The 27,812-nt window shown below is 41.7% G+C and overlaps 1 protein-coding gene across 1 annotated transcript in view; it reads right to left on the bottom strand.

Moving 5' to 3' along the window:
• Positions 1 to 27,057, bottom strand: part of TMEM200A (transmembrane protein 200A) — an 84,846-nt gene extending 57,789 nt beyond the window's left edge. Inside the window, exon 1 of the mRNA XM_055535620.1 lies at positions 26,951 to 27,057. The gene's annotated coding sequence lies outside the window, so the exon portion shown is untranslated. The remainder of the gene's footprint in view (positions 1 to 26,950) is intronic.
• Between the last annotated feature and the right edge of the window lie 755 nt (positions 27,058 to 27,812).

The following is a 27,812-nucleotide window of genomic DNA, read 5'->3' as shown; positions in this document are numbered from 1 at the left end:
ACTAATATCTTGCTGTATGACCAGATCCTAATTCGATTTCTTTGTTCTCTGATATGTAAAAATTAGATGAATTTATTAGAAGATTTTCTATTATCTATAATCTATGATAGCCTATAGTAGTATTTTCATATTTTATTTTATTTTTATATTCAGTATAAAATATTAGATGAATGATGAACAGTTTTTTTATAAGCATTTTTGTCTTCTCCTTAAATATAATGATCATAATAAATTACTATAATAATTAAAATTATTGCCATTCAGTGATATGCTGAATGACATGAGTCATACGGTTTTGTAAGCATATATACCTTTAATGGTTGATGTAACTTACAGAAACTGAATGTGCAATTTATGTTTTCTGTAAGGATACTGAAATGCTTCCTTTTTTTAGTCTCAGTAATTTTAGTGTTTATAATCAAGTGATGCAAGTATTTTTTAGGTACTGGAATTATTTTAAAGATCAAATATATGCTTACATATTTGATTTTTTGATAATTTTTATTTCCATAAATAAATAAATTTTATTCATTTTAATTTTATTTTATTAATTATAATTATTAATTGTTATTGATTATCATTATTATTAATATAATAAATATCATTATTTGATTTTTTAAACGTAAAAATTAATTGCCTTTGTTTCTGGTAACAAGATTGAGAAAGCATGATTACCTAATCATGCCACTTACAAAAAAATTCATTAGTAGGAAAAATAGACAAACTATATGAACTTAGATTATGGAGTGAAAACACACGTCACAGCAACAGACGCTGCACTTATCCAGGCAATGAGTCGTCACACTCTGAAGACATGATTAGGTCCCATTTTCCCTGAGTACATATATAATACCTCTCTTGAGAATGCATTCTGGGGATTATTTAATTTAGGAAATATCCAGGTAGCTAATTTCCTAATACCATTATTTAAATGTATTTCCTTTTTAATTTTTTTTCTTAAGGAGGAGATATCTGATCCTTATATTTGAAAGCATTTAATGTAAACTTTCTCTTCTCCAGAATAACTCTAGTTCCTTTCGCATTTTGCAACATCTTAATCAGGCCTTATGGCTCACCTAAACTTTGATTTCCCTCATATCCCTCTTCATTTGGACACCACTGAAGTGGACACAATAATCTCCATGGGCCATCCACGAGGGTACAGCAGAAGGTAGTTACTGACATTTAAAGTTTCACTCTCCTCTTTCTCCCTTCCACTCCCATACTACTCACTGTGAAAACATCCACCTGTGAGAAAAACTATTCAAGAAGCAGAAACTAAATTTTCAGTTCTCTAAGACACTGGCATACCTACTCCTCACATCTCTGTACCCTTTCCTACTTTCACAAAGGCAAACAGGATTTTTGAAACTTCCAAAGAGAAAACCCCCAGCAATTGGACAGGGCTCTGAGCTGCTCTAGTCAGAAAGTTTAAACTTGAATATTCCCAGGGCTTCCCAGATGGCACCTGCCTGCCATTGCAGGAGATGTGGGTTTGATCCCTGAGTAGGGAAGATCCCCTGGAGTAGGAAGTGGCAACCCACTTCAGTATTTGTGCCTGGAGAATCCCCATAGACAGAGGAGCCTGGCGGGTTACAGTCCATTGGGTCACAAAGAGTTGGACATGACTGACAAGACTTAGCATAACACATTCTCAAGTCTGGCTGCCAAAGAGCCTCACATAACTGTTCCAAGAAAACATAGTTAAGGGTATTGAAACTGTGTTATGATTTTGCTCTAGAATTCCCTCTACAGATTTGAGTCCGCTCGGCTCAACCACTTGTAAACAAACTTGAAAAGTCATGTGGTTGAATCCACTCAAAACACGAAGGGTCACCTACCCTTTTAAAACCCTTTGCAAACAAACATCCCTTCTGATACAAAGGAATTATGGGCTTCTAATGTATTTTTTTTCTAAATACAATAGGTCTAGGGGACAGTTACAGATAGGTAACTCCCCCTTCTTTCTTTTCATGCATTTCAGTCTTGCACCACCAACTTCACCAAAGATATACTATCACAAGATAATAGAAGAGGATCATAAAGGTCAAATCTTCTTATAATCGATAATTAAAGGGCCCTCTTCTATCCACTCATTTTAACAGCATTAAAGGATTATCGATGAATGAGCTGTGTTGTGTGACTGCCTTCATCAGAAAGGAAAGGTTTCCGGTTTAGAAATAGGTCCTCCAGAAGGGAGTGTCTGGGAATCCTTCAGGGGAATCTATAAAAGGACTTGGCTTTCAACTGCTGCTGATGGAAAAATAGAAATGTTGACTTTTGAGCACGGTTTTAAATTAACAAGACAAAATTTGCAAAGCAAATTTATTATAATATGTTCCAAGGTCATATCTGCTGAGATTACATTTTTACTAGTTTCTTTTTTCTTTCTTTTTTTGATGGGGGGTGCAGTGAAAAAGTATTTCAATGCCAATGACCTAGAGTAGCTTTTAAAGACCTGTGGTTTCCTTTCTGCCCTAAAATGTTGATGTTCAGAAGGGACAGAGATTGGGCACTGTTATATCTGTAGTGGGGGCAGTAGAATTGGAATTCTCCAAGCCAGAATACTGGAGTGGGTAGTCATTTCCTTCTCCAGAGGATCTTCCCATCCCAGGGATTGAACGCAGATCTCCCACATTGCAGGTGAATTCTTTACCAGCTGAGCTACCAGGGAAGGTTGATGAGGCTAGAAGGGTTTTCTAATCACTTTCCCAGATTCTCTCTACTGTTCTGAAAAGATCATCGATTCCCACGTGCCAGTGTTTATGGCTGACAATACAAGATTTCCTCAGCGGCTGTAAAAAGCAGACTGTAAATGTACACTATTAGGGCCTCATAGCTTGCTCTGACACACAGAATCTGGGTCCCGTGCAACTTTCAGCTCCGCCAAAACTTAGCCACTACCCTTTCGGCACAGAAGATTTCAAAACACCCAAGTGCCATGGATATCACACACCTTTCCTCTGAGCTTTGGTGAAGAAACAGGACAGGGTGGAACTACTGTTTTACTTTATTAGAGATCATTTCAAGGATGGGAACCAAATCCTGCAGAAACCCCCCAAATCTCTTTTAATACATTAGATACTGAAATACTTTCCCATACTTTATAGATTTTTTTTCCCAATGACTATACAGTCACTGTATAAACCCAGATACAAACACAAGTGAAATAAAAAATGATAGGAGAATTCTAGATAATGTAAATTTAAAAGCCCTCTGCTCACAAATATATTAACAGTTTTCCTTAGAATAGCAATAGGATTTCAGAAAAAGTGGAATTTCTTCCTCAACTGAAGGATAATTTTCTCAACTGTTTATTTTGCATTTCAAAGCACAACCAAGGGGCAACAGGTCACCTTTAAAAACTCATCTGAAAATTCTTCTTGCAGTTTATTTATAATAATGTGAGATTACATAGTGTTATGAGTTTGTTGATGCTAAGGTTTTCAAAAGGAAAAGGACAGGCAAGATCAGTGGTTGCAAGGTTATAAACCTCCTTTAATCTCAAGCAGAACATAATGTAATTTTAAAATTACACAAGTGCAAAGAAATTAATTTTTCCTTTCAACAATGAGCTTCTAATTAAGGGTATTTTCTTTTGGGGAGGAATGAGGAACAATCCTGCTAAAAAAGCCTCCCCAACAAAACAATCTGTAAACTCGTTTATAGAGTAAGTGTTTTTCCAGAGTAGTGGTCTATCTTTACTGTGTGTTATAAGTATTTATTGGAGAAACTTTGATTTGGCAAAATAATACAACTGTTTTATATAATAAGGTTAACAAAAGAAACAGCCTGCCAAATCCCTGACAATAAACTGTTAGGAATTTAAAGGAACTCTGTTAGATCCTTGGAAGAATAAACAGGATATAAAAATAATCATAAAAAGCCACCTTCAGGGTGCCAACAGTCCACTAGGGCCCTGACTTCAGCCCACACTGTTGCTCACTCACCTCCAGGCACATGGTCCCAGTAGGGAGCCCTGGTCCCCATCAAACCTTGCAGAGGCTTAAGGCTAATGGAAATCAAAAGTTTTATCATGTGGTCTCTGTAACTGATAACTCCCTCAGAATGCATGCATGGAGCATAATGTTAACAAAGAAAATCCCATTTCTAGATAAAGACATTTTTCTTCCATATTTATATTCAAAAGATTGTCTTCCTGTGTTTCTGTCTACCACTGGATGAGATGGTAAAAAGATACATCCTTTTACAAAAAAGATAATAAATGTACTTCAAATGTTAACTGTTGTAATATTAAAAGAAAAGCAAAAAATAATGCCAAAGTGTCTGACACGGTGAACCTTCTAAGAAGAGAAAAAAATTCCATCAGAACGCCTTAGGGAATGGCTATCTGCCCTCTGACAAGTTAACAAGCACGATCTGATCATCACTTTAAAGGTTAAGCTTCATTTAAAAAATACCAAAGTGTCCGATGATACAGCTGAAAATCATGTTTTTCTTTCCCAAGACTGCAAAGAAATTGCAAAGTTTTAAACATCAGAAGAATCAATATTTCCTTTTTAATTAATTAAAAACTATAATTTAGAAATGCGGGTAACAGACCATCATGTGGTCTTTAGAAAGGTATGTTTATCAAAACTTAAGTAACAAGACAGATATTTATAGTAAAATAAAATTTTTAATAAATAATAAACTTATTTTATATATGTGCTCATAAAAACAACTTATAATGTTGAGAAAGTAATTAAGAAATGATTTCTTCTTTTTTCACATTTTTAATAAATTATTCCTATTGAATTCTTTGAGTCCATTGGCCCTCAAAATTTTAATATTTGTCAGAATTATTCAAAAAAATTTTTAAATACATTAATAATCCTTTGTACTAATAATGAAGATAGTATTCACACTTTTGGATATTCATTTTTATCTCTATGCCAACAAAATGTGATTTACTGAAACACTAAAAATTAAAACTGAAGACATTTATTGGGTTTTGAACTTGACAGCTCATAATTTATTGATCAGTGTTTTCAGAGAGATCCAGGAAGTAATATCTAGATACACAGCTGAGTTATGAACTATGTTTGGGAAGCAGATTATCTGTCACCGCCAGGCATTCCAAGTGTTCAACTTTGAATTTTACTAAGATAGCTTCACGGATATTTCAAAACATCAAAATGAAAAAGGCCAAGAAAAGGCCTGGTTATCTATTATCATTTAATACTCTCCATCTGGCTATGAGTTGGAATGCCAGGACGCCCAGACTTGCTGCCTCATACTGTTTCATTCGACTCAGGATGCCACTGCTGACTTCTCAGCTATCAGGAAAAAGTCAACCTCTAAGTCTAGGGTAGCTCTTCCTCTGAACTAGTTAATACCTTAGACTTGATAAGACCTGCCCATCAATCAAGGTGACATTATCCCACCTGATGTTACAGACACCTCTGAACCCCTCAGAGCTTCTGTCTTAATTCAACTGAATTATACCATCCAAAAACTAGAGAGGAGTCTTAAACACAATAGATAAAATACCACATCCGGCCTTAAGGAGCTCACACCATTCATCAGGTAAGAGGGTGCACTTCCAGTCTGGAGTCCCTACAGGGCCAGAGCAGGTGCCAGGAGCCTGGCCACAGGAGAAACTTAATAGCAGGACCTTAGCAAACTTAGGAGAGAAGCTTCCCTGCCTAGTGTATCTACTTTGCCCCTGCCCCCAGAAGAGAGAGAGAGAAGCTTCCTGGGGATGGGAAGGAGGTGCTTCTACTGTTTTGTTTTTTTTCTGAATAGTTGACTTTCCTAAAGGAAATTAACCCTGAATATTCATTGGAAGAACTGATGCTGAAGCTGAAGCTCCAATACTTTGACCACCTAATGTGAAGAGCCAACTCATTGGAAAAGACCCTGATGCTGGGAAAGACTGAGGGCAAAAAGAGAAGAGGGTGGCAGAGCACGAGATGGTTGGATAGCATCACCAATTCAATGGACATGAATTTGAGCAAATTCCAGGAGATAGTGAAGGACAGGAAAGCTTGGCATGCTGTAGCCCACTGGGTCACAAAGAGTCAGACACGATTTAGCAACTAAACACAATAGTTCATTTACAATGTTGTTTTAGTTTCAGAATTTCAGGTGTACAGCACAGCAAAACAGTATTTTTATAGATTATGCTCCATTATAATTTATTATAAGATAATGGCTATAATTCCTTGTGCTATAGAGTATATCCTGGTGGCTGTTCTATGTTATACACAGTAGTTCGTTTGTAACTCTTCATGGCATACCCCGACTTATTTCAGGGCTGCAGCCCTTCTTGAGACCCCTGTCCACTGGTCTCCAAACTGCAAGTGCTCAAGCCAGTATCCTTAGAGCTGAAGTAGTTCCTTTTTTTTTTTTTTTCGGTAACATTGCTGGTGATAATACCACCAGTGGAAGAAAATAATTCCCCTTTCACTCTCCATTCAACTCTTTTTGTTGTCCTGAGGGAGACATTAGGTCCACTTTTACTACTCATGCTCTTAGGTCTGCAACAGAGACAGCAGAGAAGTCACTCTTTATGTATCAGTTTTAACTGCTGGCATGAGCAAAGCATCTCAAAGGTGCTGGAAAGTACAACTACTCTCCCTGGAAAGGCAGAGGAAGACTACAGAAGAGGTGCAGTCAAAGTGGGTCTAGAATGAGAAGTGCTTCCCCCACCCCAAGAAAGAATTTCAGCTTAAGTAGCATGCAGAGAAAACAGCTGTTTCACACAGAGCATATGTGCAAACCGAGGCATGGTGGTGGGAGCCAGTGGAGAAAAAGGACAAGTAAAGGACTGGATTATCTATTGTCATTGAATACTCCCCCTCTTATGGGCTTCCCAGGTGGCCCAGTGGTAAAGAATCTGCCTGCCAATGCAGGAGACGCAAGGGACATGGGTTTGATCCCCGGGTCAGGAAGATCCCCTGGAGTAGGAAGTGGTAAACCATTCTAGTATTCTTGCCTGGAGAATCCCATGGACACAGGAGCCTGGCAGGATACAGTCCATAGGGTCGCAAAGGGTCGGACACAACTGAGCACGAGTTGAGGAGACAGCACTCCCCCTCTGGCCTCATTCTGGAACACTAGGGCGCCCACACTGGCTGCCTCATACCGTTTCCACTTCGTGCTTCCCCCTGTGCCAGACCCTTTACCTATCTCACCATTTATGACCCAACTACCTTTCTAAGGAGGTTACACTGTCCCAGGCTAAGCAGAGTGAACTAAGGCTCAGCAAGCTTAAGTAACCTCAACAAAATCACATGGCTCTTGAGGGCAAAGTTCAAATTCTCCAGTGACTATTAAATTATCCCAGGCAATGGGACTCTTTTTCAAACAAAATCTGATTTAAATCAATAGCCCAGATAATCAAAGATTGACTATATATTTAAAAATGTCTTTGAACTGAACTGAACTTGAAGGGGAGCCACCTCAGCTACATAGCCAAGTGGTAGGGATTCTGGAATGAATGGAAGAGAGAGTGCAGATAAGACAGGGCATCCCACTCAGATATGGGAACCAGACTATCAAAGGTTAACCTTTAATTAGCAATTCCTCAAATCTCATTGGCTAAGCTATAAAAATAAAGGATGCCTTCAGTTCAGTTCAGTTCAGTCCCTCAGTCGTGTCCGACTCTTTGCGACCCCACGGACTGCAGCACACCAGGCTTCCCTGTTCATCACCAACTTTCGGAGCTTACTCAAACTCATGGCCATTGAGTTGGTGATGCCATCCAACCATCTCATCCTCTGCCATCCCCTTCTCCTGACTTTAATCTTTCCCACAATCAGGGTCTTTTCAAACAAGTCAGTTCTGCCCATCAGGTGGCCAGAGTATTGGAGTTTCAGCTTCAGCATCAGTCCTTCCAAAGAATATTCAGGACTGATTTCCTTTAGGATGGACTGGTTACATCTCTTTGTTGTCCAAGAGACTCTCAAGAGTCTTCTCTAACACCACAGTTCAGAAGCATCAATTCTTCAGTGCTCAGCTTTCTTTATAGTCCAACTCTCACATCCATACATGACTACTGGAAAAACCATAGTTTTCACTAGTCGGACCTTTGTTGGCAAAGGATGCACACCTGTGTGCTAAGTTGCTTCAATTGTGTCAGACTCTTTGCAAACCTATGGACCATAGCCCACCAGGCTCCTCGGTCCATGGGATTCTCCAGGCAAGAATACTAGAGTGGGTTGCCATGCCCTCCTCCAGGGGATCTTCCCCACCCAGGGATCAAACTCGAGTCTCTCATGTCTCCTGCATTGGGAGGCAGGTTCTTTACCACTAGCACCACCTAAGAAGCCCAGAAATAAAAGATAAGAACCAAATAAACCTTTCTGGTACTTACACTTAAATTTTAAAATGGCACTCTCTTTCCACAAACTGCTTTTTAAATGGGTACCTCAACAGAAAAAAAAAGTTTATCTCCCGCTTTTCAGGAATAATATGCTGTAATGTGTGTCTAACATTGCACAAGACAGCTTAGGGACTGTCATTCAATTTACTGCAGTCATACAGAAAAAAATGACTGACATTCCAAAAGCACCGCACTTGTAGGAAAGCTACTGGAGTCCCCAGCACAGTATCCCTTGGGCTGAGAGTTATCTTTCACTCAACTTCTGCACCAGACATAGTTATCCAAGGGGAGTCAACTTCCACAAATTCTTACAGAAGTCCTCTCTGAAGCTGAAAGCAGCCCTACTTCCCTCCTCAAAGATTATCAGCAATGGTTCACCCAAAGGCACAGATTTGGGGGGAAATTCTTTTTTTTTTTTTTGGTTAAGTGCAAGCAAGAAGATGGATCATCAAATATAGCCAGCAAGTACCTAGTACTACTTCTTAGAACACACTGCTGTGAAGGTCTCATATAACTACAGACACTTATGCCAAGACACCTAAAACCATTGGTAGGCTCACCTTCTAAGCATTCAGGTAAGAAGAGAAAGGTGCCCGAGGAGGTCTGGAGGATTCTCACTGATCCAGGGGATCCTGAGCAAACTCCCCAAACACTCAAAGTCCAGGAGAGTTTTTTATTATATATTTTTCAATCATAGGTTAAGAAAGTACTATGGACATAATACAGGCTTCCCTGGTAGCTCAGTAGTAAAGAATCCGCTTGCCAATGCAGGAGACATGAGTTTAATCCCTCTCGGTCAAAAGGATCCCCTGGAGAAGGAACTGGCAACCCACTGTAGTATTCTTGCCTGGGAAATCCCACGGACAGAAGAGCCTGGTGGGCTACAGTCCATGGGGTCACAAAAGAGTCAGAGGCGACTTAGCGACTAAAACAACGATGGACATAATAAGCACTACTAAGTGCTTTTATAAACTCCTCTTATAAATAAGGTTATTCCTGAATCTTAAACAGTCTTTTAATATGATGAAACATATTTAAAAAATGAAAAGACTACATTAGAAGATTAGAGAAAATGTAAATGTAGTTAATCCCTTCTAATCTGAAAATGCACACACAGGATGGTTTTCGATTTTTGTACATTCGTTTCATGTACTACTAGTGACTTTCTGCTGTGTCTTTTCCTGTAGGAAAATACGAGAACAAAGATATGATGCTCCCTCAGGGTCCACTGTCACATACAGGATGGGCTAAGCTCCCAAGGGGAGAGGCGAAAGGCAATCTCAATTAACAGGTGTCTTTTCTCTTCAGTTTTAATGAGCTAAAATGCATTTTAATAATAAGAGCCAGGGTAATCCTCTGAGTCTTTTGCTAGTTATCCAAGCAACTTGCTTTTACATGATATATTTTCCTCATACTGTCCTGGAAAAGAAAATAGCTTAAACTTCTATTTGTGGTTTTAAAAAAATGCCTATCACATAGATAATATATTAAATATGATGTAGTAATGGTTTAAAATAAAGTTATAAAATAAATGTCCTAGGGAATGTAATGTACAGCATAGTGACTTAGAGTTAATAACACTGTATTGCATATTTGAAAGTTGCTGAAAGTAGTTCTTAAAAATTCTCATCACAAGAAAAAAAGTTGTAACTATGTGTTGTGATAGATGCTAATTTAGAAAGACTTATTGGGGTAAGTATCTCACAATACACACATATATTAAATCACGGTGTTGTGTACCCAAAACCAATGTATTACACATCAATTATATTTCTTTTTTTTTTTTTTTTTTAATTTTATTTTATTTTTAAACTTAACATAACTGTATTAGATTTGCCAAATATCAAAATGAATCCGCCACAGGTATCAATTATATTTCAATCACTTCAGTCGTGTCCAACTCTGTGTGACCCCATGGACAGCAGCCCACCAGTCTCCTCCGTCCACAGGATTCTCCAGGCAAGAATACTGGAGTGGGGTGCCATTTCCTTCTCCACCTACTAAATTGGAAGGCAGCCATGGAATTGATAGCAGAAATAGAAGAGTAATGAACATGATAATGATGAAACTGACCTTCAGATACGCTATTTTATCATCATTTTATTGTGAAGGTATGATTTGAGCATTTATTCTATTCTAATTTAATATCAACAACTATGCCCATGGAATAAAAAAAAAGATTTTCAGTAACTTCTAATCTCATCTCACCCAAAACTTACAGGCTACTCTATGGTTGCACCAGTAGGTTAAATTGGAGAAAGAGACTGAACCCAAATCTTCAGAAAGGGCTCAGTAAGGAACATGTGCAAACAAACTTTTTCACTAATATTATGTGACTTTCATCAATGACATCACACCCCTGGCTTTTCTCCTACTTCCAGGGCTGCTATTAATACTTCTCTGTATGTTTCTTTGACCACCCTTTAAGGTGGAAATCCCAAAGCATGCTCCTCAGTCACCTTCTTTGTTCAGTCTCTAGTCTCTGCATGACTTTATTACCAACTACAGGCTAAAGACTCTCAAATTTAGGTGCCCTTTCTAAATTTATTATCTAAGCTCCACACCCATCTGTCCAAACGCCTACTTGCCCTTTCCTCTGAGATATCTCACCTATAACTCAAATGTTATGTGTCCAAAACTGAACTCATGAACGGAACTTGGGAAAAGTCTTCCTCACCTATGTGAATGTTACCACCATCCCTGCTAAAGTCTTGGAGCATCCTGGACCACAATTTCCCATGTGCTATCAGTTACCAAGCTCCACTGGTTCTGCCTTCAAAACCTCCCTTTTCTCTCTCCACTTCTTTCATCTCTGCCACCACCCAATCCAATGCCCTGTTATCTCCTTTATGCATTCTTGCTTCCTCCAGCCCCTTCACCAGAAAACTCCTAGAATGATATTCAAATGCAATTCATTTGTCAATCCTCTTTTTCTCAAAGCTGGCTCTTTGGATTTCCATTTCCCTCAGTACACTACATGATGCCGCTGGCCCAGCTTACAACTTTTCCTTCCACTCTCTCTCCTAGGCTCACTTTGATCCAATAACACAACTTGCTCCCTGTTTCTCAAAAACAACCCAACTCCTTCCTTTTTCAACCTTCCTGCCTGGGTTTTTCTCTCTGGCAAGGATCTTGTCCAGACAAGCTCCTCTGGTCTCTGGTCCTATCTTAACAAGACATTTCTCAGGGGAACCTTCATTTCCCCTCTGACTCATGACCCTCTCTCCTAGCAGCCTGTGTCTTCATGTTACGAACCACACGTACTACTTATGACTTATTATTATTATTTGCCTCTATTACTACAGTACAAGCTTCCTGTTCCCCCTGTGAACACAGCTCCCTGTTCCCCCAGCATCACAAACAGTCATACCGAGAACACAGCAGTTGCTCCATGGGCATCTGTTGACCAAACAAATGCTGATGTTTATGGGCATGTTTATGCTGATGCTGATGGGCATGCTCCAAGTCAGTAACCCTGACAGTTCTGGTTCTTATTAGGTAGCTAATCTCAGGCCAAATATCACATTGTTTCTCTTTCTTAACCCATGTGCATCACCCTTTTTCTCAAGAGTCAAGATCAAGAGGAGAAAGGCCTGGATTTTAATCTTGTATCTGCATCAAATACTTAGCAAGTGAACTTTAGCAAAAGTAGACGGGTTCTCCAGTCTTCAGATTTCTTACTGTATGAAAAAGTCTCCTCAGGGCACTGAATCTGTGAATGCATACTGTTTTCTATCCACAACCAAATTTTGCTCACACTCAAAGTAAAACATCCCCTTTGAAATTCTCTGGGTTATCCTTGATTCAAAGTCTTTGTCAATGGCACTCTCATTTGATCACATCACTTTCAAGAATCTTGAGTTGGAGTTCAGGCCCATTAGGCAGGGCCTACAGGAGATGAACAGGCCTCCACTCACTGCATATTCCTTCCTGAAACTAGTTAATTCTATTAGGATTGGGCCTAACAAAGTTTCGGGTAGGTTAGGATCCTGGCAGATGCTTCCTTGCTTCTCAGAGTAAAGTCCAAAGTTCCCTCAAGGTCCCAAGGCCCTCTATAAACCCGTGCATTGTTTTAATCACACCAGCCTCTTTGCTATTCAAACATTCCAAACCTACTCCCACCTCTCCAGCTGCCTCCTCTGGCCTTTGCACTTCCTGCTCTCAGCCTGGAGCTCTCCTCCCACCCAGACATTCTAATGACTCCTTCCCTCCCTTTCAATCACGTCTTTGCTCTAATTTCAGACCTGATCCCTGAGGCTTTCTGTGTCTAGGCTATACTACCCGCCCCTCTACCCCTATCCCAGTGCTCTCTGTTCCTGAGCTGGGCTTCATTCTTCTTAATATTTGTCATTACAACTATACACACATTGGCTGCCTCCTCCAACTGGAACGTAGGGATCATAAGGAGAAGAACTTGGCTTTGTTTTCCGTTATATAGCCAGTGTTTAAATAAGTAGATACTCAAAAAAATAGTTATTGAAAGAATGAATGAGTGAATGAACGAATAAAGCAATGAATAAGTGATGCTCTGCTAGCAACCAAGAAGGCAGCAGAATCAAGAATCTGCCAATCTAAAGCTGCAGGAATATGTGGGGGCTTCCCCTAGTGGTCCAGTGTTTAAGACTCTGTACTTCCAATGCAGGGATATGGTTCAATCCCTGGTCAGGGAACTAAGATGCCATGTGCTGCACAGTGCAGTCAAAAAAAATAAAATAAAGCTGCAGGAGTATGTGAGGGTCAGCAGGAGTGGAGGCCATGAGGTAGATCCCAAGGCTTGTGAGCCAAGGGGGCGGGCTTCATGGGGCCTGGTGTTGAGCGAGGAGGATGTTGCAGTCAGTGCCAAATGAACACTGAGTCACTGACAGCCGGGGAATCCCCACGGGAATCTCAACAGAAATGAGAATCAGGACGCAGGTGGCCCTGTTACCTAAAGATGCAAGGCACATGCTGCCTTTTTCATCTTTGTCTTCTTTTTGTAATCTGTCTTTGAAAAAAACACTTAACCAAATTCTACTTCTGTGAAATAATGCACAGCTTCACTCACTACTCTCTCCTTTCCCCAAGCTTAGACTCAGGGACACTACCCAAAGATCATCTTTCAAAACTCTCCTCTTTGCTCTAAGTACTGACCAGATTGCCCACTGGACTGTGAGTTCCTTGTAAGATGCCTGTTAACTCCCAGAACTGACCACAATGGACGGCACTTGGTACGCTCTCCATAAATGATGACTCAGAGAGGATATTTTGAACTCAATCTCCTGGAAGACACTGAGTTAAACATTCATTAACAAACATCACTAATTATATGCTATCACCATCTATATCCCATTCTGTGGGGGCTGGCAGAAGAGTTCTGAACAGAGGTTGGTTCAACAATTGGGAGATTCATAAAATAAATAAGGAATGTGCTTATTTTCACATGTGCTAAATAGAGTGTGAAAAAAACAACCGATACTAGCAAAACCTTTATCTAATGTGTGGACTTTGCAGAGATTTCCACCTATACTGTGTGGTGAGAGGTATTTAAAGAAGATAATTATAGCTGTGTATTAGATATTTATATTCAATATTTTAACTGTTAATTTGACTCTAATTGAAAATCATTAATATTCATAGTACAGTTAACATGTTATCTAATTTTTTTCCAAAGATATTATTTGGTCTTTTCATAAAAATACTGTGATTTCAATGTGATTCTATATCCTAGGATGATACTTTACTGACAGTATAGAAGATTCACTATAACTGATTCAGCAAACATTTACTGAATGCATACCATACACAAGTCACTATGCTGTGCTGTGCTTGGTTGCTCAGTCGTGTCCGACTCTATGACCCATGGCCTGTAGCTCACCAGGCTCCCTTGTCCATGTGGATTCTCCAGGCAAGAATACTGGAGTGGGTTGCCATGCCATCCTCCAGGGGATCTTCCTAACCCAGGGACTGAACCCAGGTCTCCCTCATTGCAGGCGGATTCTTTACCATCTGAGCCACAAGGGAAGCCCTAGAATACTAGAGTGGGTAACCTATCTCTTCTCCAAGGGATCTTCCAGACCCAGGATTAGAACCAGGGTCTCCTGCATTGCAGATGGCTTCTTTACCAGCTGAGCTACCATGGAAGCCCCACTATGCTAGGAACAGTTTTTTTTGTTTGTTTTTTTTAAAAAAAAGCTTTACATAAGAACTTCGTGGCAGACTCATTAAGCTGCTTATATTCTTTGGATAAATAAATATTTGTATTTATATTAAAAACTTTTTGAAGGGACTCATTTGAAAAGATCCTGATGCTGGGAAAGATTGAGGGCAGGTGGAGAAGGGGACGACAGAGGATGAGATGGTTGAATGGCATCACTGACTCGATGGACATAGGTTTGTGTAGACTCCAGGGTTGGTGATGGACAGGGAGGCCTGGCGTGCTGCAGTTCATGGGGTTGCAAAGAGTCGGACACGACTGAGCGACTGAACTGAACACTTTATGGAGGGTGATATAGTGTTAAAGGTGGATATACTGTTTATGGAGGTGGTGCTAGTGATAGAGAACCAGCCTGCCAATGAAGGGACATAAGAGACATGGGTTCAATCCCTGGGTCTAGAAGATCCCCTGGAGGAGGGCACAGCAATCTACTCCAGTATTCTTGCCTGGAGAATCCCATGGACCGAGGAGCCTAGCGGGCTATAGTCCATAGGGTCACAGTCAGACACTACTGAAGTGACTTAGCATGCACACACATATGCATACTGTTTATGGAATGTTTTCAGCCACTTAGTGATACAGGGCACACCTTGAACAGAACAACCCAAGACGTTTCTAAGTGCGAATGCCACTTTTGTTCCCACTTTCAATACGATCATCACAGTGAGGAACTGCTTAACATTCTTAATCTCAACCCCTGTGATTAGGTTTTTGATTTTTGGCTGTACCCTAGTGGTGTGTGGTACCTTAGTCCTCCAACAAGGGATCAAATATGCATCCCATCCATTTTAAGGCAAAGTCTTAACCACTTAGCCAGGAAACTCCCTAAACCCTATTTTTAATAAATGACCTCAAACATCATGCTCCAAAAGAAAAACTTCCTAACGGTTTCCCAGTGCCCTGAGAATAAAGCCTACTTCCCCTCCCCAATGTGCTTCCTCAGTGGCTCAGTGGTAAAGAATCCACCTGAAATGCAGGAGCTGCAGGAGACGTGGGTTCAGTCCGTGAGTTGGGAAGATCTCCTGGAGAAGGGCATGGCAGGCCATTCCAGTATTCTTGCCTGGAGAATCCCACGGACAGAGAAACCTGGTGGGCTACAGTCCATCAGGTCGCAAAAGGTTGGACACAACTGGACATGACTGAAGTGACTTAGCATGCGTGCACACACCCCTCCCCAGTATGCAAGACTGGTCTTAGTTCAAATGTCTTCAACACAGAGAAGTCTTTCCTACCCTTCGATCTACAAAAACCCAGGAAATCTATTCATTAGATTTCCTTACTTTCCTCACAAGCACTTTCTACTCTCTGAAGCAGACCTGTCTTTCCCACTTAAACGTACACTCCACCACAACCTCTGTTTTGATGCCTACCATATCCCCAGTTACCAGCATGTAACATTTATTGAATCAATTATTAATTAATGAACTTCCTACAGAGCGTGGGTACTTTGGGTACTACTTTATGCAAGCTATGAGGACTTTTATATGTCTCATCAGAAAGCAACCAATAAATGTTTAGGTCATGATTTCCTCCCCGTTTTTCTACATTACCATGTATAAGATGACCTCACATTTGACCAAAATGGGTCATAAATATGATTCAACAGCAACTACTAAATGAATGTCACTAAATAATGATTTGGTGAACAAATGAATGAAAACAATTTTGCTCAAAATTATTGACTGAGATCCACAAAAGAAAATGGAATCATAACACTATAATAATTTTCCCCTCCAACTTTTAGAAGAAAACCAGAAGTATTTTTATTGTAGTTGTAAATTATTTCTGCAGCAAAATAGCAGTTGTGGAAAAAACTGAAATTGGAACTCAAAAACCACCTCAAACTGACTGCGGTGGTAAGTTCAATAGTTCCCTTGTAGTCTGAAGCAATGTTTTGGACAACAAAACTCCCCATGGAGGTTTGAGTAAGCTCCAAGTTCCTCCTTCTTGTGGAATAAAGCAAGGTTTATCACTCTGAAAACAAGACACTTTGATATGGTTGGCTAGTCTTTGGGAAAGGGAGTAAACCCAGAAAGTTCAAAATTCAGGATCTTTGCTTGACTTGTTTGGGGGGAGTGGATCAGTGACTAAGAGGGTAGAGGCCTTTGGGGAGGGGGTATCTCTCAGGTGTCCACATGCTACATTAGGGCACAGCCGACCTCACATTGTACCCACCAGCACAACCTGCTCCTGGGTCGCCTGCTCAGAGAACAGGGTGAACAAAATAGACACAGACCCATGCTCCCTGGGTGACAGCCCCTTCCAACAGTGTAGGGACCACAAGCACAATGATCCCAAATGTTCCAGGAGTCCAGGATTCCAAGCACCCAACTGCCAAACTACAGGGACAGAGTTGGCAGAGGATTTTGGCCTGAAAAGTGGGGCCTTTGTCCAGCATCACCTTCACTAGGAGGTGCTCCACACAAAGGTCTGAAGAGTGCCCTCACAAGATGTGCCTGCCTGTCACTGGCTTGAAGAAATCATTCACAAACTAATGTTCTCTCTGTCATGGGCCCCTATCTGGATATTCAGGACCACTCTGTGAATAATGTTTTTTAATGGAGTGACTCATTGCAACATCTGACCAATCACCATTCTAAAAGAGAGGTCTTGGTAACAAAGGAACAAAATCAGCAATTGGCAAAACTGCTATCCACTTAAGAAAAAAATAAATAACCCCTCATGCAAACAGGTGAGAGGGGATTTCTGTGCACTGGCAATCACAAGTTCACCTACTCTGAAAATCGGTTTGGCAGTAAGTACCATAGGTCTTAAAGTATTCTTACTCTTTGACCCTGGAATGACCCTTCCATGGATCTTCCTTAAAGAAGTAATCTGAAATATGAACAAAGATTTCATCAAAATGCCAGTTATAATACCAGATATTTGGAAACAGCCTAAAGGTCCAATTTTAAGGGAATAGCTAATAAATTATGGTAAATCATGCAATCAAATATTATACAACATTAATAAAGCTTTCCGAGAAGCTGGAAAATATTTAGGACATAAGGTTAAGCAAACAGAGCACATTTAACTATGGAAAAACTTCATTAAAAATAAAGAGGAAGAAAAATGCCAAAATGTTATGGGTACTTCTAGGTCATGGGATTATAGGCAAACTTTCTCCCTGATTTTTAAAAGTACATAATGTATTTTCCAAAGTTTTCATTGGAAGCATGTATACTTTTATGATTAGAAATAATAACATCCTTCAGAAATGCTAAGTAACCCTGCTGCTGCTGCTGCTGCTAAGTCGCTTCAGTCGTGTCCGACTCTGTACGACCCCATAGACAGCAGCCCACCAGGCTCCCCCGTCCCTGGGATTCTCCAGGCAAGAACACTGGAGTGGGTTGCCATTTCCTTCTCCAGTGCATGACAGTGAAAAGTGAAAGTGAAGTCGTTCAGTCGTGTCTGACTCTTCGAGACCCCATGGACTGCACCCTACCAGGCTCCTCCATCCATGGGATTTTCCAGGCAAGAGCACTGGAGTGGGGTGCCATTGCCTTCTCTGTGTTAAGGCTTAAATATGGTCAATTACATCCTCCAACCCCATTGAAGGCACACACACACATATACAAGCTGCTAAGTGGTCACACCTGTAGAATACAGATCTTTGACCTAATGGGATCATACCAGTGTTAGATTGGTTAGGGTTACCTCTAATTTGTTAACATGTCTGACCTTAAATTCATGGGAATCCCAGGCTACTCCTTCATATCCATCCCTGTAGATGTGAGGGCCATAGATTAGTGCCACAAATCCACTGAGTTACATACCAATAACTCTCTCTAAGGGTAATAATAGGCATAGTTCATAAAGCACCCAGCCTTGTCTCATAATTACCAGGTTGATCATTTTTAGTATGATTTAACAGTTCCCGACATAGAGGAGCCTTTAAACCTAAATGACCATAGCCTGGTGTTAACCATGTAGATCCTCTCCATAATTGTGGGAGTTTTCCTTTTAATAAGTAACCCTACTGTATTACAAATGCTTGCACATGTATGTTCTCATTCTTGCACTGAGCTGATCCGATACTTGGTTTGCCAAGTGAGCCAAAAATGCGTGCCTCTTCTATGCCAAGATCAGCTTAGAGAGAGGATGGAGAATCTTTGAATTCATACTGCATTTCAGCCCAAAGATGCTGATTCTCCAAACTGCAAACATACCTCAGCAGTTGCCAACCTATTCAGCACCTCTGTGATTAGCTCACTGTTTGCAGAAGAGCCTGCTTTTTCTCAGCATCACTTTCATCCCCAAAGCCCCTGTTATTCTTTACTCATTCTCATATCTCTACCAGTTTTATTTCAATGCATCATAATCACTGATTCACATGTGGTTTTCTCAATAGATTATAAGATTCTTGAGATCCTTGTTATCTTGACAGCCCTGGAATCTTACAGGGTACCTAGTAAACAGTGAGAACTTAATAAGCGCTGTTAACATTTTACAGAATGTTAACATACAATTTTACAGAATAGGGAGAAAATCACCTCAATAACCCTCAAAAGAAGTATTCACTAACAGGCTCCTATTGTAAATGGGTATCTTGGTCAGTGCATAAAATCAGATACACTGTGGAACGTAATTTCCAGTTTATGAAAAAGCACAAAAGTAGCACAGGCATCTGGGAGCTGGCCCTGGGGCTCTCTTGTTGGATGGAAATGATTTCACAGAGTATCAACACCAGATAAGGCCACTCTGTGACCATGATGGATCAGGACAAAAAGAAGACCACTGTGTAATCCTATCTGAACACAAAAACACAAATATCCAATCCCCTAAATGACCAGTAGTCTCCTAATCTGGCTAATGAATGTTTGCTGCATCTTTGCCAATTATAGTGTTAGCCTCTCTAGTCTTGCTCCTTCTAGATAAGACTTATTAAGATACAAACTCATAAGATTATTTCTGCTTCAATGCAGAGCAAAGTCCTATTTCTTTAAACCCTCTTCCAAATCACTTACAAGACCAAATCCTATAATCACTCATTTCTAACATTTACTGCAACACTCCATCTTTTCCTGTAGTGTACATTTTCCTTCACTGTAACAAGTAGAAAACATAACCTGTTCAACTACAAGTCATTTCCCAGTGGTCTCTGGCTGCAGGATATTGATAAGTTCCTGGTCATGCTACCTTGGGCTTCCCAAGGTGGCTCAGTGGTAAAGAATCCACCTGCCAAACAGGAGAAGTGCGTTCAATCCCTGGGTCAGAAAGATCCTCTGGAGAAGGAAATGACAACCCGCTCCAGTATTCTCGTTTGGGGAATCCCATAGACAGAGGAACCTGGTGGGCTACAGTCCATGGGGTCGCAAAAGAGTCGGATACAACTTAGCGACTAAACAGCAGCAGCAGCATGCTACCTGGAAACCCCTTCTGTCACATACTCATCAGAACTTGCCTCCTCTAGGAAGCCTCCCCTGATCTGTCTTCCAGGCTCAAACAGTTCCATTCTTTTTAGTTTCCATAACATTTATGTTCAACTGCTGCTAATAAGTTTGTACTTCATAGTACTGGCTAGCACTGTGATCTTGATCACTGTCTGAAAGATCCCGTCAACTCTAAAATCATACTATTCTATTGTGCTGCTTTAACATTTTAAACATGATTGTCTCACTTCTCCAAATGAGCTATGGAGTCTCAAAAACATGTCTCAAATATTTCTTCTCATATACCTTCTCATTCCCCTTCTTCTTATCATATGTATACACAGTTCACTGCACACGGCAAATGCCTACATCCAGTCAAATTTACACAGTGACCAATTTGACCTTGCATTTGTTGGGAAATGATATATCACTCATATTTCACCAGTAAATAACTCTAAATATTTCATCATTTAGAGCATCTTCAAGTATGGACATTTATAGCTGGAGTGTATTCTACATTCTTGTGACATTGAGCATGTGCTAATGCTCTTCCTCTATGTATCTATTTCTTATTTATCATATTTCTGGGAAAAGTACCTGCATGTATAAAGGTAAATTCAGGCCATAGCAGCTGGCAGAGGTCCCTTCTCTTCAACTGAAATCAGTAACTAAAATTAAGCCCTCCAAACATCTGACTTGCTGACATATCTATCCTGCGTAATGATAAAGATCCTGCACTGAGGGGAAAAATCTACTAGGTTATTGAGTTTTCTGCCAAAGCCAGATACAGTCCTGCTGGACAACTCTGTTCAGATGACCTGCTCTCAGCTCCCATTCAAATGTCTAAACATTCAACTCACAATCTCCCTTTCCAATCATATGCCTCTGCGGACTTCCCCAAGTCTATGGCCCAGACTTGAAATTGACCTTGCCCTGCAGGAACCAGGATGACTCCCTGAAGACTCAGGATAAGGTTGAGATACAGATAGATTTTGGTTTCCATGACAGCTCCTTCAACTTCCAGTCTGGCTCCAGGAGCTCGAGCAAATAATTTAACCTCTCTAAGCCTTCATTTCCTGGCTCAACAACCAAAAAAAAAAAAAAAAAAAAAAAAAGCCACAATACATCTCCTCCCAGGACGCTAATGAAGATTTGGTGAGATTATGTATAGAAGGCACATGGCAGGTGCTCTACAAATGTTAGCTCTTTTTTCCCCAATAGTGCCTGACAACTAATAGAACTCCGTCTCCCTCTAAGGAGCTGCCCATGCTGTATTTGTATTGACTTCCATCATGAAGGATATTTAAAGCGAGGCAGATGGCAGAGTTCCTGGCCTCAGATCAACAATCAAGCTCTAGTTGTTCTATTGATCTGCCCACCTGTTCAACTTCCTGAGCTGTTCCTACCCACGTTCCTTGCCGCACCCAAACCCCAAGCCAAGAATCTATGCCTCTGCCTTTCTTACTCAGGCACTAAGTTTGCTACTGAACCCCGATGCTCTACCTCTTCACTCCAATAGCCTCCATTCCATCCCCTCTGTCTGACCTGTACTCCTGGCAGTCTGGATGCCCATCGGATGGTCCAGTTTGGCACTCATCCTTCAATTTGGCCTGATGTACTGGATTTTTATCTTGACTTTGAGAGACAGTGTTGCATAGTTTAAGCACAGGCTTTTGTTTCAGATTGCCCGGGTTTGAATCCACTCATTGGAAAAGACTCTGATGCTGGGAGGGATTGGGGGCAAGAGGAGAAGGGGACGACAGAGGATGAGATGACTAGATGGCATTACTGACTCGATGGACGTGAGTCTCAGTGAACTCCGGGAGTTGGTGATAGACAGGGTGGCCTGGCGTGCTGCAATTCATGGGGTCGCAAAGAGTCGGACACAACTGAGCGACTGATCTGATCTGATCTGATCTGAATGACCGTAAAACCCTGAGCAAGTCAATTACTTCCCTTACTTTCTGTTTTCGCATCTTAGAGGGCTTTTATGAGTAATGGATGTAAAGCATGTAACATGGGACCTGGCACAGTAGGTAGGCCTTTGATAAATGTCAGTGCTACACATATAAAGGCTTTGCCCCCAGGATGTGTGGTGGCTACAGGATGCCTCTCGATACAGCCCGTTTGCTATGAACAAATGTACAACACATAGTCACTTCACCTACTGACCCAGCCTACCTTCTGGTCTTGTCCCTCCTATTTGTTTTATCCTTCCAATGCTTCTGTCAACATAAAGGCTCCTTAGTCCTCATCAGACCTTCATAAAGTTGCTCACACAAGCCAATATTTTAGCTTGGGACCAATTATCTTAGGCTTCCTAAGCAATAACCCTAATCTCTGCCCACTGCCTCCTCTCTGCCCAGTTCCCACAATCTCAACAAACCCATTTAAACAATAGTTCTATGTTCATCACTTTACTTCCTTGCTCAAACTGCCACTGTGTCACTAGATCTTGTAATGCCCAAAGTAGGGGGTCTCCAATCTCATGATCCCAGGATGACCAAGGCTTTTGAAAATAAAATCCCTAGGCTGAAAATAGGGCACAAAGGTGTTTCCTAAAAGCACATGGACATGGATAAATGATGGGTTCCTCACTCCGTAATCCTCTGGATCCTATCACCAAAGTCTAGACATGGAAGGAATTATTTCATCTCCTGACTTTGCCTTGGCTGGGAGGAAGGTCCCATTTCTGGAACTTGCATGGCCTTGGGCATCTGAGTTGCCTCTACACACAAAGTTCACATCATTGTCCAGGAGGCTATCCCCAAAAAGGAGGGAGCAATCCTCCCCAGTAATAGACATGCTGTTTTTGATTGGCAGCCTCATAAGTTTGGAGGATCTATATGATCTTGACAGAACTGTCAGTCGTGGGGCCCCTCCCAGTCCTTTGCCCCACCCCACCACCAGCACCACATACAAACAGGGTTGGGCACTCCATCCAGTACAAGACTATTTCAGCAGAACTCTTGGTTGGACATGGAGACTGAGTCAATGACCACCAAGCACAACCAATCAGAGACCTTTTAGAAGACTTCCATAAATGGGACCAGGAAGAGACAAGTCTTCTCTTCTTATGGATCAAAAGCCCAGGAATGCAGGTTTGGAACCACCAATGCTCACCTTTCTCAGCATGTGAAACACATGGAAAGGGGCCTCAGAATGAAGCTGATTCAGAAAGAAGAGAAACTGAGAAATGGGGAGAGAGAGAGGGTGTGTGTTCCAGCCATGAGGCTCTGTGTTCCAGCCATGACTAAAGCAAAGTTCACCTTTGGACTTTCCAGTCACATGAGCCAATAAATATACTTTTTTTTTTTTTTTTTTTGCTTAACACAGTTAAATGTAGGTTCCTTACGTGCATAACCAGATGAATCCTGATAACTCTTTTCTGCAAGAACACAGGGTAAAGGGGAGGGGACTTGACCTCCATTAGTGTACTTTATGTCTGGAGCAGAGTGACAAGGACACTGTAGAAAGGAACTCACATGTCCACATCTTCACACTTTGCTCACACTCCCATGAATTTTGTGTAATTTCACCTCTGGTGACAAAATTTCCAAAGAATAACTTGCTAGTGGAACATATTCCATTGATTAATAGTACAATGGCCCAAGAACGCCCATTTTTATATGAGAATTTTCTTTTTCCAATTGCACTCAAAGTTTTTGGAAGAGTTTTATCCATGACTATAATACTCAAATCACCAGAATTCCTGCTGGGGATGGGAAGGGGAATGAGATGAGGAGGAAGCCCTGAACAGGAGTAATCAAACTAAAGATTAACAATCAGAATTTCAGATGTTTCAGGTCTTAATATCACAATTGGAGATTCTTAGCTTCCAGTATAGGCTTCCCCAGTGGCTCATTAGTAAAGAATCTGCTTGCAATGTGGGAGATGTGGATTCGATCCCTGGGCAGGGCAAATCCCCTGGAGCAACCCACTCCAGTATTCTTGCCTGGTGAATTCCATGGCCAGAGGAGCCTGGCGGGCTACAGTTCATGGGATCACAAAGAGTCAGACACAACTGAAGCAACTTAGCACGCACACATCTTCCAGAATATAACCTAAACTTTTCCTCATACATTTGAAACTCCACTAAAATCTGATGCCACCCTTATTTCTGTGTCCTATTTACACAAGGTTTCCAAAGTGTGTTCTAGCTTCTCTTGATCCTGCAAAAAAAGCAATGGAGCATATTGGCACAAACATGCTCTGCAAAAAATTAGTCCTGGTTTCATCACCTTTCTACTTGAATAACCTCTCGGAAATGTAAAGAAAATCAACTGACATTATTTGTGAAAATTCACTGAAAACCATCAAGGACTAAGTGAATGTTGCTAATTCATTATTTTGTTATGTATTTTGAACTTGTAGAATCAGTGATGGGCCAGATGTCCAGTCTCCTTGACCTCCTACTATCATGATCATTACTCTTTCCCAGTGTCCAATGCAGTCTCCAGTCTGTCTTCTCCCAACCCAAACTCTGCTCACCACACTAGCCCCACCACATCCTGATTTCTCTTCATCATGCAGCATTCTACAAAGAGGATGAAAAGATCACAGTCCAAAGTCCTTGGTCTGCCAACAAGAGCAGAGAGACTGAAAAGCCTAGAAAGGTATCCAAGGCCACATAACCAGTATCTCAGCCAGGATAACAACTTGGGTTTTCCAGCTCCCCATCCAATGCCCTTGGAAATCCAGTGTGGACCAGCCCCTGATACTCAAGGACCATTGCAGATGCTCAGTGATCTGACACATTTCCCAGTCCTCTCCCTGCCAGCCTGCAAACTCCCAGAAGGAGAGGCTAGTTTGCCACCAATCAGCAAACCTAGCACCATGACAAGGGTTCACGGATGTTTTCTGAATGGTTGGACACATATCAGATCTTAGCAGACAAAGAATATCTTAAATCCTGAAACAAATACCCTGGACAAAACTGCAAATCATATATCCCTTAATAAAATGAAGGGTCCATCTTACTGCAGACACATTTTTTCCATCTCTACACAAGTTCTTTTCCCAAACGTGCTTTGTTTGACTGAACTCCTCATGCTGTCTCTCATTTAGCAAAAGTAACACAAAATGAAATTTATTTTAGAATTGCCTCCTCTTTTAGACTCTACATTCTATATGATAAGTAATAGGTATTACCACAAAGACTTAATTTTATCGTCTACCTATTTTGTTGAAGAAACATAAAAAAGTGACATCTGTTCTTATCTTTGTTCTTATCTATTTTCTTAAATTTCTGTTCCTTTATGCTGAGATTTATCATGGGAATAAGAAAATTTAAATAAACGGTTTGAATCCTCTCCCCCTATATGCTAGTAGTTATCTTTGTCCAATGAGCTGTTGTCAAAATGCTGAAGCTACAAAAGTTCAAGTATAGCAATCTCTTGGAATGTTCGAAAGCATCACTAGTAATTCCTCTAAATTGGAATAAAAAGAGCAGCCATCACACTTTACAGTGACCTTTCCTGAAGAATCCCTTCCAGAAAGCCTTTGGATATTACATATATTTCCCTGAACCTGACTCAGAAGCAACAGGTTAAATCTCTCTGTCAGCTGCCTGCAAACCGCATACAGATGCTCCCCACACAACTCTCTTTCACTGCAAGCTTACCCAGCCTAGGATACAAAGCTAATTATAACCAAGGTTACAAATTATAGTTAAATCATCTCACAATAATGAGCTCTATACTAAGACTTCATTAGAGAAAAATCATTCCTAACACTTCAGAAGATATATTTTAAGAGTTAAAAAAAAAATCTCAAACATTAATTTACTTAAGAGAAACATTATTTTCTGTTAAGAACAACTCCTTCACTTAAGCTGTCTGAGAAGCATGAAACTAAAGTGTTTCATGCTTTAGTGGCTGCTTCTGTATAGGGAAAAAGTAGTGGAAAAACAAAGTAGGGTTTGAGAAGTTTTGAAGTTCAGCCTACTTTTCACAAAATGGTGATATGTTCTGGTATTGGTGGCCAAATAACAAACTGAAGGTCATTTTACATGTTTCTGTAATGCAAGACATGACAAGCCAGCAAAGTTAATAGCTTTCACAGAGCTGTTAATATTTGTTCATAATTTTGTAGTTCTTCATAAATAACTACAAAAAGTGTACCTTAGAACTTGGTTTGACAGCAAAACCTAAAGAGTTCAATATTCTTACTGACAAATAAGAACAGTTGTCGATTCCTGAAATGCTTTCTGTTGTCCACAAGTACTTTTGAAGGTCTTTAGAAACAAAAAAAAAAACAAGGTAATAAACACTTAGGTCCAACATACATAGTCCAATACCAGGCTAAGGTGTATTTGATTTGACTTCAGTGAGTAAATTACATATATGGGAAGCACCTGACTTTCTGGCATTGTCTATGCCTGGTACTGAAAAATGAATTATTCTGATTATATATACCATTCACACACACAGACACATACTTCTCAGTGGAAAACTAGTGGCAGTAAATACCCACAGAGAGCCTGTACCTACAAAATGTGAAATGCTGGCTTGGGCAATTAATTAGAGCAAGAGAATGATTAATGGAGCAAATCTTGCAAACGCTCAGCCCTTTCTCTTAAGGACAGATTATATACAGAGAATAGCGCTGAATTGGGCAAATAATTGCTTCGCCTCTCCATTTTGTCTGTGAAGATCCTACCACATACAGATTTTGCTTTAGGAAACCCTGACCACACTTTGCTCTTGCCAAGGACTACTATAAATTAATACTGTGGACGTCTTTACAGAGAATGCTGACTCTGGAACGGAGACAAAGGAGGGTGTAGCTTGGAGAAACCCAGCCAGCCGCTCCAAGGCTCCGGGGTCCTGGGAGGCTGCCCTACACCGCTCCTCTTGCGCTCCGGATACTGGGGAGTCCAGAACTGATGGCGGGTTTGGTTTATTCCCCAAACTTCAGGAGTCAGTGTTTATCCTAACTCTGGGGGCCGAGGTGGGGCGGGGAGGGAGAGGGTGGTGAAGCAGCGCCCCGTTTCAACTGCACCGATTGCCCACCCACCTTCCCATCCCTGGCAGCATTTTTTTCTTCCCCCCTCACCTGTCCCGAGCGCGGGGCCTCGGGGGTCCAGTCGCCTCTCACGGCTCTCACTCCCGGAGCGGGTGGGACGTCGGGCGCCTCCCGAGCAGAGCGCAGGAGGCAGCGGGGTTGGGGGCGTCAGCAGAAACCTCCGCAGCCTTGGGCAGCCGCGGTCTCCCTCCCCATCCCGGCGGGGCTCGGGCAGCGGACGCGGCGCGGCCACCGCGGGCGGATGAGTCAGGCGAGGGGGCGGACGGCGAGGGCTGCCGGAGGGCCGAAGTGGGTGGGGGCGGCGGCCTCGGGGCTGGGGGCGCACCGCTGGCTGTGCCATCCGCGGGTCGCCGGGCCGCCGGCCGCAGCCATAGGACTCACGGAGTCCGAGCGCTCCTGCCCTCGGTGGTCACCCGGCGCTGTGCGCCGGGCAGCGGACAGGGACTCTCAGCCGCACAAGACAAAAGACTCACGGGGGCTGAGAAGAGAAAAGTTTTCAGCAGTGCTCAGATCCCCACTGAACAGATACCCACCGAACCTCACGCTCCAGTCGCAGAAAGAGGAGTCTGGGGGCGGCGCGTAGGATGCCCGGCGGGCTTCCAGGAGCGTGGCCACGCGATCGCGACCCGGGTGCGCGCGTCTCTCGCTGCCCACGACTGGTAGGAACTCCGCAGGCCCTGCCGCCCCCACTCTAGCCGCCAGCCTCCTCCTTGAGGATGAAGACAAAATCCAATCCCCCTTCCCCGGACTCCCAGACCCCAGGAGGCGTACCCTGGCCTCAAAGTTGTACTTGCAGTGCAGGGATCACCGCAGACAAAACCTATCGTTGGGAACAAAATACCCGCTTTCTGGGGCTCTTCTCCCTGCTGGAAGCCCAGAGAGTGGAAAAGAA

Source organism: Bubalus kerabau, chromosome 9 (genome assembly GCF_029407905.1).
Source record: "Bubalus kerabau isolate K-KA32 ecotype Philippines breed swamp buffalo chromosome 9, PCC_UOA_SB_1v2, whole genome shotgun sequence".
Lineage (NCBI taxonomy): Eukaryota > Metazoa > Chordata > Mammalia > Artiodactyla > Bovidae > Bubalus > Bubalus kerabau.
Note: the sequence above shows the minus strand (reverse complement) of the source record. Positions and strands in the feature narration are given on the sequence as shown.